This window comes from Hipposideros armiger, unplaced genomic scaffold (genome assembly GCF_001890085.2).
Source record: "Hipposideros armiger isolate ML-2016 unplaced genomic scaffold, ASM189008v1 scaffold_143, whole genome shotgun sequence".
NCBI lineage: Eukaryota > Metazoa > Chordata > Mammalia > Chiroptera > Hipposideridae > Hipposideros > Hipposideros armiger.
The window spans coordinates 1,642,686-1,660,863 of NW_017731493.1; the positions used below are offsets into that span (position 1 = coordinate 1,642,686).

Genomic DNA, 18,178 nt, shown 5'->3' on the forward strand with positions numbered 1-18,178 from the left:
ACGTCCTCCACAACTAGACTGAAGAACAAAAGGACAGCAACTTCTCTGTTCCCCTTCCCCCATTTCCCCGGCACTGTTCCCATCCCCCCAATTCCCTAATTAAAAAAAATCTTAAAACAAAACAAAACAAAACAAAAAACCTCAGTATGCTGAGAAGTGACAACCACCACTGGGTAAAATAAAACTTACCCATCCATGCTTACCTCAGTAGGGGCATCACCAAGAACAGGCTACAATCCTGAATTATCTAAATAATAAGGCCTACTTCGTGAATGACTACAGCGTGTTAGATTATTGGAAAATCAGACCAGAACTGGGAGCAAAGAATTTTTTCAAATCTCCAATTTTAAAATGAAGGAATAAATTACTAAATATAAATAGAAGAGACTAAATCCTCTTAAAGTTAATCGAAATTCTTGAACATGCCATCTAAAATAACCAATAACTGATTAAAAAAAAAAAGCTGAAGAACTTGTTATTGAAGGCTCTTCACTGAAATGTGTAGTATTATTTCAGTCTTGGAAAGCACATTTTTTTTTCCCTGAAAAAAGTGAATACATTTAAATGTGCCTAACATCAAAAAGGGAAATGGGAAAACAAATAATACAACCCCAGTTTGATGACAATGCTGCCCAAATTTCACTGCAGTAATACAAATATTCTTAGCCGATTTTCCACTATTAATATTTATGATTGCATCACCATGAAAATAAAAAAGAATTAGTAAGTTCTCAAACATGAAAAGCATAATTTTTATAACCATAATTATTTAAATTGATTACTCCAGAAATACAATTCTCCCTCAAAGTGATTCCGCTCAAGTTAGACATGTCTTTAGTTTCTTTAAAGTGCACTAATACACGGCATAAATGAAAAGAAAATAAATGCAAGAAGCAATCTGGGCTTTGATTTACTATTCTCTTATTTCCCAGGGGTCTGAACAGGAAACAAAAATAACCACAAATGACTAAAATATCAGTAGGCCTTGAAATATCAACATTTAAGTTAAAGAAAGCTAACTTTTTAATCAAAGCCTTACTATTTTGATTTGCTTAATTCAAATTCCCTCTCTGCAAATATGCTTTTGAATTAAGCAGTCATAACAAACCATAACACAAACATGAATTGCCAACTCATTTGTAATACCCACTTAGGTCTAAAGCACTGCAGTGTTTGCTAGTTCTTTACTATTTGAGAACCAAGTGAAAGCTTTGCTGAGTTTCCTGCAGCGTGGAAACAAAACCAAGCCAATTTACGTAACTTCAAGGTCATAGGAGCTAAGAACCTAATCCGTATTGTTTTGTAATTTGAGATAAAAATTTAATCTGATAGAATGATATCTATAAATGAAGGTTTCGGTAGATGAGAATGTTATAGTGTTTTATAGGAGATATAGGTATTAATCTTTACCAAAGTTATTTCTGTAGCCACATAGAGCACTTTTGATGTGGGATCTAGAGCAAAATGGCTTCTACAAGAACTACAATGAATGTGGGACAAATGGTCTCCTTTCCATTTTTTCCTACAACTTATATTTCTTCTAGGTTACAGACAAGTAATAAGTTATTACTATTTGCAAATGGCTAACAAAACTGCCTCCTTATTATGAAAACCTAATATTTGAGGCAGAGGATTCCTTTCTCACTCCAGAATCTTTCCATAGCCTGACATGTAGCAGAAATTTAGTAAATACGTTTAAGTTTAATGCTGAGAAAAAAGTTACTCTCTCAGCAGATATCGCTCTCTCACAGACTCTTTATTGAACCCATCACATTTGTTTATTCAGCAAATAAACTCTTTGCAAAGAATATGCTATCAGTCTTCTATCAGGAACCCTTGTTTGCAGAAGTACATAACTGTGTTGTGTTTTGATAGGAAAAAAAAAAGAGCTCTTACTGGTTCTTGTGTCCTGCCAGCAAGAAAAAGTGAACTTTAACCAGTAAAACACATTTCAATATTTTCTGAAAGCTTCAATGCTTAATATATTCAAGACAATGGCATATGGGAAAAGGTACTGGAAAGTGAGACGAGAAAAAGGGCAGAAACGCCATTCGTGATGCTTCCCTTCCTTTTCCTCTTCGATGCAAACCATGTCTTTTCTACCCTCTCAATGTCAGTCCTGCAAAATGGGAATAAAACTTCAAACAATGCACTTTTTTTCTTCTCCAGATCTCAGTTGTTTCCTAAGTTCAGAAAAAAAAAATCTTTATTACAAAGCAAAAAGTCTTAAAGCCCCACTAAAATCTTCTAATCTAGGATTGCATTGGCTTTTGAAAAGCAAAAACATTTCTTGAAACAGCTAGTCACTTTCTTCAAATAAAACCTTATATAAATGTCTACTTACTATATTGCACACCTGAAACTAATATAATATTGTATGTCAGCTGTAATTGAAAAGTAAATATTTCAAATTTTTTTAAAACTCAAAATATTTTTAAAAATCTTATGAATAACCCCAACATCTAAAACCAATACAAGAAAAAAAAAAAAGAAAAAAAAAAGGGGCCGGCTGAGTGGCACGTTGGTTAAGAGCTGGCTTGGGACGCCAGAGGGTCCCGGTTCGGATCCCACATATGAGGGCCAGTGACACTGCCCTCTACAGCTAAGATGCTGAACAACAGCTCGACCTGGAGCCAGGCTGCGGTGAGTGGCCCGTGACAGCTAGGCTGCAGCCCCTGCTGCAGTGGGTTGCCATGGGCTACCATGTGTAGCCAGCAGCCAGTGTGAGCGGCCAGCAGCCGCCGTGAGTGGCCGTCCAGAAGCCAGCGACTGATCAGCCTCACCCAGGAAGAGAGCAATGATGGTACCAACTTGGGCCAGTGAAGCAACATCCTCCACAACTAGACTGAAGAACAAAAGGACAGCAACTTGTCTGTTCCCCTTCCTCCAACTCCCTGGTGCTGTTCCCATCCCCTAATTCCCCAATAAAAATCTTTAAAAAAAAAAACACAAAAAAAAAACCAATACGAGTGTAACTAACTATTAAGGAAGAACTGATGTCCCACCCACTCATTTGCTCTGTGGCTTCCTCACCTGGGAATTCAGAGTCCATGAAATTCAGTTTGAAAATCACTGCTCTGACTCCTTTATTTCTATTTTCCAAATTCAAAACTGAGGCAAATTACATTACTGCTCATTCAAAGAACAATGCATTACTGTTTCATGGAATTAGGAATTTCTGAAATGGAAATCATTAATAAAGTTTCACTTCATACATACAATTTTGGGGGAAAAGTAAATGTTAAAAAATTAAAATTCACCTACCATTGTATAATTTCAAACCTCGCCAGACAAATGCATTGGCACCTGTGTTTATGTTATTGCCACATGGTGGCACCACTTTTTGCTCATAAGGAGAAATACCCACTATCCTTTGTCAGGAATAGCTTTGGCTATGTAAGTTTTAAAATAATTATGCAAGCTTGGAATTATGCAAAGTTTTCAGGGCTTCAGCATTCAAATAAAATGTTGCTTCCCTATGCCAATTCTAAATCTGGCTTTCTAAACCTGGGTAAGAACAAAGGCTAATACCATAATGTTGGTTGGTCTGGCAAATTATTTTCTTTTCATTTCAATTATGGATCCAATACCAGTATGACACTGATTATGTGCCAGACATTGTTCTGAACGCTTTATAAAACAAATGCTAATTTATTTATTTATTTTTATAATACTATGAGGTTGTACTCTCTGGTAACCTATGGGGTAGACAAAATTATGACCTTCATTCACAAATGAGGAAAAAGGAGGCCGCAGAGGAACCTGGCCAAGGTCACAAAGCTATTAACACTAAGTGCTACAACAGGAATTAGAACACACACCATCCAGCTCCAGAGTCCACGATTTTAGATACTCCATTCTTATTCTTGAGGTCTACACAATAGATATCTGATTTAATTTTTATGCAGTTCCCATTGGAGTGTGCCTTCATATAAATGAGACGAAAAAGTTTTTGTTAAAATAATACTACACATTTTTATTTTTAGAGATAAGGAGCAGCATTTACTTGTAATTGCCAACATATACTGCAGAGATGTGTAATGGAACACATTTGTGCATATGTTGAGGCATTTGTGTGTTTTCAGGTGAGTTCACAGCATCTTTCTCAATGTGTAGGTTTCAGCACTTTTTTAGGAATGCTGTATTTAGGAATTGCCATTTTGGTATTTCACCCTTTTCTTTCAGTTACAGAAAATTCTGTAGGGTTTAGACAAATCTTTAAATTCATCTTATTCTCCAATCTGAATCTATTAACTCATAGGCAAAGATTGTCGAATAATGAAGTCATCACTAGTACTTGATTAACTAAATCCCACTGGATTATATCAGAGGTAGACAGCTTGAATTATAATTAACTGTAAACAGTGTTAATGAGGTTTGAATGTATTGTTTATAAATTGTTAGGTGCCTTTTTTAATTGAAGAAAGGAAGTAGTAACAAAAAATGAAGAGACAGCTGTTTTTTGACAATAGGAAAAAAGATTTGACAGGATAGAATGTGGTAGTTTATTTTTTTATTTCAGGGATTTTTTTTTGTGTGTGTGTGCGTGTTCACAATTCCCTGTGCATTATGAGAGATGATCACTAGCCACCAAGGCATAATTTATTAGGTAATTGAAAGGGTCTACCTCAAAGAAGAGTCTAAAATTGTTAGAAATCTAATTTTTAAAAAACATGCAAATAAACAGAAATCAATTTTTCTATATCTGTGCATTAATTAAAGACATTCATAACTTGGCATAAGAAAATGTAATAATTTATCTCAGTGGCTTGTCTTTAATTAGACTGTCATTAAAATTTCTATTTCTGGTAGAACTCGTAGTATCTGTTTATAGAAATAGCTTGTATTCAAAGAACTGTCAGCCTTACAGAACGCTTCTCAATATTTTAAGCATAGCTTTGAGATCAGTCTATAATTTGAAGTGGCACAATTTGTACAAACAAAAGTATAATAAGTTATTTAAAGTATTAAAAGTGAACTGAACTCTATATAGCAGGAGTCAACAAAACTATGGCTCACAGGCCAATCCAGCCTCCCCGCCCCCTTTTTTTAACCTCCTGCTACTTAAAAATGAGTTTAACATTTTTAAACAGTTAAAAAGGAAAATAAAAAGAGATTTCATGACATGAAAATTATCTGAAATTGAAATTTCAGAGTTCATAAATAAAGTTTTATTGGAACACAGTACATGGCTGCTTTCGCGCTACAAAGTCAGAGCTGAGTGTGACAGAAGCAGAACGGCCTGCAAAGCCAAAAACATTTACTATCTGCTCTTACAGAAAAAGTTTGCCAAACCCTGCTGTAGAGAATCTATGGCCAATTTTTACCCTCGCACAGTGGTACTTTCCTATGAAATTCAAATTTCCAAGCCACATCCCTGCTCTCTACCCTACTGGTTTAATGTAGAAGATTAAAAAATACCACAATTTATTTCAGCTGAAATAAAACATAATTAGGAAGCAGATATGCTGACAAGGAAAACACCATGCAAAAGAAGCTCTAAGTATTTTCATTGGATTGATTCATTAATTTTAGACTTTGTTGCTAGCTCTTTGCATTAAGGTCTAAACTGGAAAAGAAAAATACAGATAAAAATGATGGCATTTTTAAGGGAACAATATGTGCTGAGCACTAGCTACCAGTTTTTGCATGGATTTTTTTTCATTTAGTAGAACAGTCTTATCATTATTCCCATTTCACAGGTGAGGATAAGGCACACCAGACAGGTTAGTGTTAATTTTTCCCAAGTCACGTACGAAACATCTTTTTTTTTCTTCTTAAATTGGGGAATTGGGGGATGGGAACAGTGCTGGGGAATTGGGGGAATGGGGACAGGCAAGTTGCTGTTCTTTTGTTCTTCAGTCTGATTGTGGAGGACGTTGCTTCACTGGCCCAAGTTGGCACCATCATTGCGCTCTTCCTGGTCGAGGTAGATCAGTTGCCGGCTTCTGGACGGACGCTCACGGCGGCTGCTGGCCGCTCACACTGGCTGTCGGCTACACACGGTAGCCCATGGCAACCCACCGCAGCAGGGGCTGCAGCCTATGCCGTTGCCAGAGACTCACAGCAGCCCAGCCCCAAGTTGAGCTGTTGTTCAGCATCTTAGCTGCAGAGGGCAGTGTCACTGGCCCTCATATGTGGGATCCGAACCGGGGCCCTTTGGCGTCCCAAGCCAGCTCTTAACCATCGCGCCACTCGGCCAGCCCCGAAACATCTTTTTTTAACTGCTACTTTTTATATCTTGCTTACTTACCATAAATCATGGTAATTATTAATTTAGAACGATGTTAAATAAAAGTCACTGCATCAAATTCCATACTAAGAGATTCAGGTGGGTTCTCCTTCTAATGTATCCCTTTCCCATGAGGCAGTGATAAAATACCTTACATGAAGCTAGATCTAGAACAGATATTTGTTCAACTGGAATTTCTTTTAATAAAATAGAGATAGACTGGTTCCATCTGTGTAGGAATTGGTTATAATTCCATATATATTATGTATGTAGATTTATATATGTGACATAAATTATATATAAATAATATTATATATATTATATAAATATTATATAAATTTTATATATATATATATATATATATATATATATATATATATATATATACCCCCAAAAGGCCAGTACATCTTATGGAAATCAACATTTCAATGAGTTTAGGAAAGGAATGTTTGGAAATTACAGGATATTGTGTTTATTTGACAATAATATTATATATATTATATAAATATTATATAAATATATTATATATATATATATATATATATATATATATATATATATATATACCCCCAAAAGGCCAGTACATCTTATGGAAATCAACATTTCAATGAGTTTAGGAAAGGAATGTTTGGAAATTACAGGATATTGTGTTTATTTGACATTAAAATTTTTGTTAATAATGTGTGGGTTGATTTAGTTCATATTGAATATTTTAAAACCTTGAGGTTTTAAAGAAACATCACTTGTACCTCAAAGCTACAATAATACAACTACAAGGTTGGCTATTATACCCTAGTGATAGATCTGCAGCCAAACCACTAAATATATTTGGTGCCTCAAACAAAATAGCCCTAGTAGTTAGGCATTGTAAGGAAAAAAGAAAAAAAAAGAAAAAAAAAAAAACTTATGGAAAAAAAGTTACCCAAATGTCCTTCCAGATATTAATGTAATTTTAAATTAATGTAACCCAAGATCATAGGAAATACACTGCTAATCATAGAGCTTAGCAAAGCCATTCTGAATCCAATAGTTCCAATTTTATTTTCCACAGAATTTATAATATAACTTAGATCAGACCAGTAGAGGAGACTCAGCAGCTTGAGAACTCATTTGCTATACAAAAGTTTATGTTCTAGTGTTTTGTTTTGTTTTAAATGCTTTAAATCAATGGTTTGGAATTTGTAATTCTCAAAATGGAAAGTAAATATTACCTTAGTTAAACAAAAGGCATCAGAGAGAACACAAAACATCTTCCTGTATCCTAAGAGACATGCACTGGTATAGGGGTTATTCATGTTTCTTCTCCCTGACTGTGAAGGAGGAGGAGTGAGGAGATAGGACTCCCTGTGATTCCTTAGGTCAGTAAAGAAATTCAGCCTGCTACATTTGGCACATTTCTGTTAGATTTATGTAGGCCGTTCAGTTGGGTTTATTCCTGTCAAGGTAAATTTGGCAGGACGCAGGATTTAGTCAAAGCCAAGGTTCAGAAATTTCTGGGCATGTCTGGAGAGCAGGTGGGGCTGGCACAGCAGATGTCCATTTGCATAAATGACTAAGGCATCTCCTAAGAAAAACTCATCTTCAGTAAAGAGGAAGCCAGGCCTGACACACTTGACCTGATCACCAAGCTCAGAGCCTGAGTGAGTCTGATTCTGAATACACAGTGCATCGCTCCTCCGTCCACTCTCACCTCCAGGTCCCAGGGTACAAACCTAGTTTCCACCTTCCATGGTAGGCTGAAAATGCTTTCACCAAACTCATCGGTATCATCATATTGTTAACACCAAGTCTTTGTCTTACTTGATTCTCTTAGAATCATTGGACACAATTGTTTTAGAACACAAATAAATGGATACATTAATCTATCAAGTCATCTTTCAATCACTAGCTAATTCCCAATATCCTGCCAAAAGACAGAAGCAGAACTTGTCCGAAAGAAACCTGAGTCCCCAGCTCTAATCTTGATCACTTCTGTGGGCCTTGGGGAACTCATGTATAAAACAAATCAAACAAGAGGCTGAAGTAATGATTCCCAGGGCTCTTTCTGTACCAAGGCTATTCTCTCTTTATCCCCCAAATTATATACAATATGTATCAGTCTCTATCAGAACTTCTATCTCATGAGAGAGGCAATTATTTTTACCCTTTATTGAACTATCTGGGTAATCCAATAACCAAGCAGGTTCTTACCACAGAGAAAACAAGGAATCCTGGGAGGGAAGACAGAGAGTCCTACCCAATAGGAGAAAGTAACAGAGAATAGAAACCAGGAACCACTCTAGAAAAGCTTTATCTAATTAAAAATTACCCCAAAGCAGGCTTTGCCTGAGATATAAAACTCAATTATGGTCAAAAGGTTTTATTCCTTAATTGTGTTGTTTGGAAACTTCTCCTCAAACCTTCCATTATAAACACAAAACACTACATTCCATTTTCTGTTTCAATGAAAATGTATCTTTTGGCACAACAGTTGTTTCTCAGTGGGGTGTAACAAACAAAAATATCTACATTTTGTAATTCATCACTTATGAAAATTACAATAAACATTTTCCTTACTTGCAAAGTGCTACTATAGAGTAATACAATACCCAATTTGAGAAAAAATCTAAAATATTATTCTGATCCCATGAAATGTGATGGATAGTCAAAGACACCCACATTGCTTAATAACGTAACAGAAAATTGCCAGTAATTAGAAACAAGAAAACCAACTAAAGTCGAAAAGTAAAACTGAGAAATAATTACCCACAATTTAAATATCTTAGAATTCCCTTTTTGGTTAACATAATATTACTTGCAAAGGCTTATATAACTAAATGAAAGCCACATTGACAATTTATTTTTATTATTTCAGTACATTTAGATATGAACTGAACCTCCCTTTTTTCTGGTAAAAAAAAAAAATCCGCCGCCGCCCCCCTCCCCTCCCCCCCACCATTTTCTACAGAAGTACCCTATATTGTCCAAAGCATTTGGTCCTGTTCAATAGTTAGAGAACTCTTTTTCTCCCCCTCACTCTAGTCTGGCTTCAAGTCAATACTGTTTTTCTCATTCCAACTGTTTTGGACATATGCCGGCTCAACCAACAATGGTAAACACAGCAAGCTGTCTCTGATATGGTGTTGATTAAGTCATCTTGTGAACAGAGTTTGGATGTTAAGATGTTAGGAAAAAACTTACTTTCAAAAATTCTCCCTTTGAAAAATATTTGGATTCTCAATTTTAAATTATATGATAAACAAACCATGGGATACTTTCAAAAAATACATTCAATGAGTGTTGGCCTAGGAATTTAAGATACAAAGAAAACTAAGATATCATCCTTATATTCATGAATTTTACAGTCAAAAGGATAAGCATAGAGAAAAGTGGAACCCAAAGATGAGTTTACAAATAACTTTGTAAGGAATGGCACTTGCTATGTCCTGAAGGAAAAAAAAGGTACAGAATTGAAATTGTGAATACTGTGAATTGTATTTTAATATCTCATTAATAAAATATTAGCACAAAGGTAGTATCTTAACCAAAAGAATTAGAAGTAGAGACCCATTGAGCAACATAAGCATGTGGTACAGAATAATTGAAAGGGATATAAATATTGAAGTGTACTTAATTGTTATTCAGAGTGAAAGCATTATTTTAAAAAACTGGCATCTTAGATTCTGTTTTTGTACATTAGAATTGAGCACTTATTTTTCACTTAGCTTAGATTACTATATCCCAGCTTTCCCTCATTATGCTAAAACCATATTGTAAAATAAAGCCAGAAATACAATTCTTTTAAAATATACTTATATTCTTGGAAGCTTGAGAGGAATAGGCAAGTCAAAAAAAAAATGTGACTTCAAACTTGAGAAAACTGTAATAGCTCATTTGTTTATCACCGAATTAATACTATTCATAATTTGACAGACAGAAAGCAGGACTGATTAATTTATAAGCATGGGTAAATTTTTTTCAGTTACTTTCTTCTAACTTAAGTCAGTTTTCTTATTTCTTATTTACATAGGCCTGTAAATAGAAAGGTAAGGAGTCATAACTAGTTGTTATCAAAAGATGTATAATCCAAGCAGGGTGGGAATCTAAGGGAAGAGACGGCAAGAAAACATACAAAAAGTATAAAATACGATAACGGCTATACTAACTATTTGAATGTTGATAGGTGCCAAGTTTTGAGAATTTTCTCTATGAAACATGCTGTACAAAGCAGCTTAAATAAACTATGGGATCACAGAAATAGGAAAAATTAATTCTGAAGGGGTCATAAGAAAGACTTTTGAGTAGAGGATATTAAAGGCTGGAGGATGGGGAAACAGCTAAAAAGCTAAGGCAAAAGCAAAAAAAGACAGTAAGAAGGTAATCATCAAATAGGGCTAGCAAACATAAGAAAGAAAGAGGTATATTTAAGAGACATCTTCAAGGTATAGTCAGCAAGATGAAACAAGTAGGAATTATTTTTTTAAAAAATCACTGATAACATTAGATTATGGTAGCACTGTTATAGCAACATTGAACTATTTCATTAATTGTAAAGTCATGGGGGAAAAGAACATACACTTTTTTTCTTAAAGAGCCAAAATCTTTTGACAGAAAAAAAATGGGAGCATATAAAAATGGCAATTAACTATTTTATTAGTCATCACAACAATGTTCTAGTGGTACAAAACCACATTATAATATTTTAGAACTCCCTGGAAGCTTTTGATCAGTAAATACAATCCAACTAAGTAAAAGGTCAATAAAACATGACCTACATAAAAAAAAAAGTAACATTGTTTTTTAAATTAAAAAAAATAACTGCAATACTTGCACAGTGAAATTATAATTTTGGACGAAAATTAAAGGAGGTCTAAATAAATGGGAAGGCATCACATGTTCACAGATACTCCCCAAACTGATCCACAGATTCAATACAATCCCATCAAATGCCCAGTTTTGCTTTGTTTGTTTGTTTGTTTGTTTTGCAGAAATTGACAAGTTGATCTTAAAATTCATATGGAAATGGAAGGGACCCAGAATAGCCAATACAATCCTGAGCAGGAAAAACAATATGGAGGAGTCACATTTCTGGATCTCAAAACTTACTACAAAACTAGTACAATAATCACCACAGTGAAATACTGGCATAAGGCCAGATACAGAGCTCAGTGGAATAGAACCAAGTTAGAAACAAAGCCTCACGTTTATGGCCAATTGTTTTTTGACAATAGTGTTAAGACAATTCAATAGGGGAAGGAAGAGTCTTTTCAACAAATGATGCTATGACAACTAGATATCCAGATGCCAAAATGAAGCTGGAATCCCACCTTCCACTATACATGAAAAAGTTAACTCAAAATGGATCATAAATGTAAATGTAGAGCTAAAATGATAAAATTCTTAGAAGACAACATAGGAGGAGTAGATCCTTGTGACTTGAATTAGGCAATGGTTTCTTAGAAAAAATCAAAAGCACAAGTGAAGAAGAAAAACAGATAAATTAGTCTACATAAAAATAACTTTTGTGCTGAAAATGATAACATCTATGCACACAATGAAAGAAAATATTTACACATCATATATCTGATAAGGGTCTAGCATCCAGTATATATAAAAGTATAAAAACTTTTTAAAATTTAGTTATTTATATCTGTTTCAGGTGTACAAAACAACATAATGATTAGACATGTACACCTCTCACAAAGTGATAACCCCAACAAGTCTGCTACCCATCTGATACCATACATATGAGCTATTACAATACCATTGACTATATTCCCTATGCTGTACTTTACATCCTGTGAATACATATACATAAATATATATATATATATACTATATATATGTATACATATTTAATTATAGTTGACATTCAATATTATTCTGCATCAGCTTCAGGTGTATAGTGCAGTGGTCAGGCATCTACACAATCTATGAAGTGATCCCCCCCAGCCCTCCCCCCAAGTCCACTCAACAACAAAAATACAAACAACCCAATTAAAAAAAAATGGTCAAAGGATTTGAAAAGACATTTCTTCAAAAAAGACATACAAATGACTAATAGGCACTTGAAAAGTTACTCAGCATCATTAGTCTTCAGGGCAATGCAAATCAAAAACACAACGAGATACCACTTCACAACCCATTAGAATGGCTGTAATCAAAAAGATGTTGTAACAAGGGTTGACAAGCACTTAGGACCCAGCTAGTCCTTCCTAGATACATACAACACGACTAATGAAAAGCACATCCACACAAAAACTTGTACATAAATGTTCATATCATGTTAAGTATATTCTATTCTAGTGAATAAATCATCGATCAAAATAAACATAGGAAAATACAAGATTTGGGTCATCGTGGCCCATCTTAAGTATCTAAGCTTGTATCTAAGCTTATATTTAGGTAGTACAGCCAGCATTACTGCCTCTAACAAGCAAAGACAAAACAAATAGACCTTAGAAGGTGATATTTGAATGAAAAAAGCATCTCATAGACTGCATAAAAGTTAAAAAAAAAAAGTTATATTCCCAAAGCTGTTAACTATGTAGTTGTCTCTATTTTGGCTTAGGCCTCAAGAAAATAGGTGTCACCTAATCCCACATTCTAGACAACGTATTTAGGATGGCAAAGGAATAAACTGAAAACCCATGTGGGACCCTTGGCTTCTCAACATTCAAAGGTATAAAAGAACTACAGTAAAACTGACCAAGGAGTTGGAGAAGATATGGAGAACTTCTTGAGGGAGAGTGTCAATGTGTCCCCCATCTCCACCTTCCCCTCCTTAGTGATGGAAGGCTTGCTTGTCCCACGTCTTAATATTAGTGAGAAGGGCTTCAAAGAACATGTGGAGAACTGGATCAGTTTCTCGAAGTTTTACAGACAGGGTGGACTGGTTTCTGGCTCAAGTATGAGAAATCGAAAGAATGGCAGCCAAGGCTGAGCTGGTAATTGAATCGACTTGGGAAATGATGACGCACCAGATGAGCTGGTCTAAGGTGTGGGTGTATCATGTCGCCCAGATTTGGGCCAAAGAAAGAGAATGACAAGACTGACCTGGGGCTGTCAGAATCTGCCCATGAGGGACACCTAATGGGTCAAGGAAACTTCAGGTATATTCCAGAGGTGTACAAGTTGATGGCCAAAGTGGGAAGGAGCAGTTATAATTGGCCAATTGGGGAGTACTTCACTTAGTTCAGGGAACTCTGGGTGAGTGAACCCTAATAAGCACCCAAAGGAAAAGAGCCAGCTTTAGTCATTTGTCTGAGGCAGCTCATAGGAAAATCTAACATATATTACCTTTCCTGACTCCTCACTGCTCCTCAACTTCACACTGTTACCAAGCTGATGGAGGAGGGATAGAATCCAAAATCTGGGGAAACTAGGGAAGTTGACAAATGCCTTTCTTTTCTACATCAGGCTCATCCATGCAGCTGAGCTGAGCTGAGAAACTTTTACTTTGAATAAGGCTTGAGGGTTACATCGATAAATACTAAACTGAAACAATTTAGCGTTCAAGGACTTTTAATTATCTGAGAGTGACCAGAAAAGTCATGGGACCTACAGTTCATCCTCAGTGTTGGGACAGACTTCTCCTCCACTACTAGTTTGAATGGTCAGAGAGGAAAGAGATTGAAATTAGTTTTCTATTGGCAGCCTACAAATCTCACATTTACTATAAAAGTTATAATAGTTGTGAGAAAAGCAAATTAGCCCAAAGAGGGACTAAATCTACATATGATCTTGGTGTTATGAGAACCAAGTATCAGGGTGTTAGGCAAGGCACAACTTCTGTCTCCACATCTGTAGAGTATGGTGTATAGATTTAGGGGATTTGTTCTGAAATTCAGTCTTGAAATGAGCCCTGATGTGTAGCTCCTAAATGACAGCAGAACAAAAGTCTCAGGATGTCATTCTTGTCACCTTTTACCCGTTGTAGCTCTCTAGTTCCTTATTTATCAAAGCCTATGGAAGAAACATCAATAATTGGAAATATTCTACACTTTGGAATAAGTTATATGTTTATTTGATTGTAGTAGTAGGGATGAGTGTGTTTTCTGAAGATTCTGAAAATGAAATATTAAAACAGAAGAAGAAGGATTAATGAATGAGACAGAAAAGAGTACTGAGTGCGTGAAGTTCTACATGGCCAAGATTGTATCCAATAATTTTGGTTTGTTATGAAAAGAAACTCTTCATCTGGGTGGCTAAGTTTAACAAATCTAAGAATATTCTTTAAACACCTTTTAAATATGTTTAAAGTGTTTGTGTCTGTTTATTCCAGGTGTCACATATTGTTAAAATTGTTGTAATGCTAGATTCTTTCACATTCAGCAGGTGGTAGGCACACTTTTAAAAATAAAAATATAAATGCTGAAATATGATTAAATATTTATTAAACTCATAATATGCCAAAAGCCTATTGTAAACTTATAATGTGTGTGTAAATAAATAAAACTTTCTGGGTTTTGTTTGAAATTCTATAATTAACGGTATGTGCCTGGCAAAATACTTCAACAGTATAAAGGATAAAATAGAAGTTCCAAATTCCTCTTTCTCACTCTTTACCTCCCACCACTATTCCTAGAGGAAATTCCTATTAACAGTTTCTTGTGTGTTCTTCATAAGGTTTATCTTTCATGAGATGTTATGTTTCTGTCTCTGTGTATTATGGGCAAAACAGATACCATTGCTGAAAGGAAAAACAAGCATAAGAATTACATATTTATTTTCACTTTTAATAAAGAAAAGTTAGGAAGAGATGACTGTAAAATAAACCAGGAGGATTTAGGTTAGATATAAAAAAAAAAAAGAAACTCACCATCTCGCCATTGCTTTAAAGTTGTCAAAACCCCAGGATAAAACACTGAAAGTGTTTGCAGAATCTCCTTTGACCTACATCTGCTTTTTAAATTTTAAGTCAATATCACATGGAGAATAGATCTAGAATGTTGAACTAATAGGACTCCAAAATAGCTTTTTCTGGGTTTAAAAATAGCCATAATCATACTATTTCTAAAGTAGCCGGGAATTTGAGCACTGAATATTCTCTTAACTTAAAACTAAAATGTTAATAAGGTCCACTAAAAATTCTTCTTGAAAGTATTGGATTCCCTAATTTTCTACTCTTATCTGGTAGATTTTTCTCATAAGACATTCACAAGCCTTCTGAATAAACAGTAATGTTAACAGCTTTCTGAATTTACCATCTAAGAAGTAAATAAAGGTTAAACCAAAAAGAAATAAAACTATTAGATTTAATTACTTCAAAGAATGATTTATCCCATTACCCCTAACACCAATCTAGATGAGGTAGAATCCAATTAGCTTTCTGCTAAATTATGTAGCATTACCAGCAATTTAACAAACACATGAAAATGTGTGGAGAAACACTGAGAAACAGAAGTTTTATTGAGTACAATATTAAGATAAGTGACAGTAAATTTTAAAATACTCAATTTACTTCCAGAGGAACATTTTTCCATATGTGGAATTTGGCTGCTGACTTCAACACTGGAATGAGACAGAAATCAGGGAGCCTAATTAAAGAGCTGAGAGAACATCTGGAAATTCAGTAAATATTACTTAGATAGTAAAGATGCTTTGGACATTTGATCACATATGATACTGCTGTCATAAGATAATTTAACCTTCTTCCAACTTTTGACCAAAAGATAAGACAACAGTCAATTTTGGGTATATCTTCTCTTATATTTCTTACTTTTGAATCCCATGACCCAATTACATATGTGTTCTATATGTAATTGCTGAATGAATGACTTAATGAAAAGTACTATTAAGGAACCTACCTTTAGGCTGAATTTATACGAATTTTAATAACCATTTTTGCCTACAAGAATTTTGTAGACACTTACCCTACCCTTATAGAAGGCATAAATCCTCTCTCAACATGTATTTCTAGCATGAAGTGTTGTTTTTATTTAAATAGTCATGATTTGCAATTATAACTTTTTTGAACTGCCTGAGACAAAAACCTAAAACTTTTGAAAGACACACTAGAGCTCTTCTAATAAAATTTTTGATGATATACATTTTCTCCAAATAAAAACTATTGTATGTTAATTATAAAAAATAAAACATAAAAGAAAATGAAAGAAAACTCCAGGCTTTTACCACCTAGAAACAATACCTGTGAGATCTCCTTTTGGACTACATATATATAATGAGACCAAAATATGTAAAAAAAAAATTTTCACCCTTCTCTTTTCACTAAATATTATGATAGAAATATTTTATTATGCTATTAAAACTTCTCATATATGCTGTTTTTAAGTGTAATGAGATAATCTATATGCAGACCAATAATAATTAACCATTATGTAACTGTTGCACATTGTTTACAATTCCTTGTTTTATTACACCTTTATTATTACACCTGTATATGGGTACTGTACAAAGTTACCAAAAAAAAGAAAAATCAGAAAGATATTAAAATCAATTCCTAACACGGAGAGGTTTCCATGGTTAAGATCTTAATATATACTGCTGGATCTTTTATGTATACAGTAGTCCCCCCTTATCTACAGTTTTGCTTTCTGAGGTTTCAGTTATCCTCGAACAATGAAGTCCGAAAATATTAAATGGAAAATTGCAGGAATGGGGCTGGCTGAGTGGCACATTGGTTAAGAGTTGGCTTGGGACGCCAGCTCTGAGCAGCAGGGCCGGGGTTTGGATCCCACATGGGCCAGTGACGCTACACCCTCTACAGCTAAGATGGTGAACAACAGCTCGACCTGGAGCTGGGCTGCCGTGAGTCACCAGTGACAGCGTTGTCTGCAGTGGGGCAGCAGTGGGCTGCNTTGTATGTTAATTATCTCTCTCTCTCTCTCTCTCTCTCTCTCTCTCTCTGTCTCTGTCTCTCTGTCTCTCTCTGTCTCTCTCTCTCTCTCTCTCTCTATATATATATATATAATGTATATATATGCACATATATATTATATATAATATATATATGGATAGATATATATAGATCTATATATATGTATGTAAGGTTCAACAGTAGTTTCTATTTTACTAAAAATTAAACTTACTCTCTTACTCTATGTGACAAATATCTCACATTCTTTTTGATAATTTAAGAGAGTTCATTTATGTGAATCCTTTGTCACAAAATTAAAACCTGTCTATATTACCAAGTTAAACCTGTGCTTATGAGCGAGGCTCCAGTCCCTCTGGTTTCCCTAAATTTCTTTTAAATGTTAACTCTTCTGATCTTTCAGTCATATTACTCATTATCAGCAGTTACAGAAATATCATCATCATTGTTATTTCCATTCCGGGAAATAAGACCCATGCAAACTACTTCAAAGAATAAAATTATGATGGCAGAATTAGTTGGAGAAGTGTTGGAAGAGATAAAAGTGAAAACAGAGGAAGGTAAGGTACCCCAGAGATTTAAACAAGTGCTACTTGCCACAAAGATTGGAGAGATAAAGAGATGATATGTTACACTTGAGCCCAGAAGCTGAGTTTGACAGGATAAGCCAGAAAGTCAGAAGGCCACCAAGGTGCCACCCTTATGGGCAGCAAGGCCAGGTCTGTGAAATTATAGATTTGGGACCATGGAGAAATGCAGCCATTTGGACAGATATGGAGCCATTAACATACAATGTGACCATAAGGGAAGGGCTTCTGGGAGACCAGTCAGCACAGAGTAGGGAACGGGGTGGGGGGTCTTACCCATCTGCCCTTCAATCTCTACCCAGTGCTTCCTGTTGGCTGAACCTAAGAAAGAAACAGTTGGCAAAGCAGCCTGGGAAATGATGTCTGGCAGCATCAACCACACGCAAAGCAGAACACAGCAGGGGAAAGGCAGAGAGTGAGTGACCAACAAAATTGTGGTCAGGGTTAATATATGATCAACTGAGCTGAGGAAGTTATGGGAGCCGGATTTCACAGTCAGGCTGAATTTTAGCAAGTCTGTAAAAAGCTCTGGTAGAAGTTAGA

General features: G+C 35.1%; 1 protein-coding gene and 1 pseudogene across 24 annotated transcripts in view; both read right to left on the minus strand.

The window, feature by feature from the left end:
• LOC109386971 (casein kinase I-like) overlaps positions 1-197 on the minus strand; it is a 2,798-nt pseudogene extending 2,601 nt beyond the window's left edge.
• Positions 1-18,178, minus strand: part of HDAC9 (histone deacetylase 9) — an 820,423-nt gene that overhangs the window by 417,076 nt on the left and 385,169 nt on the right. The window lies entirely within an intron of this gene.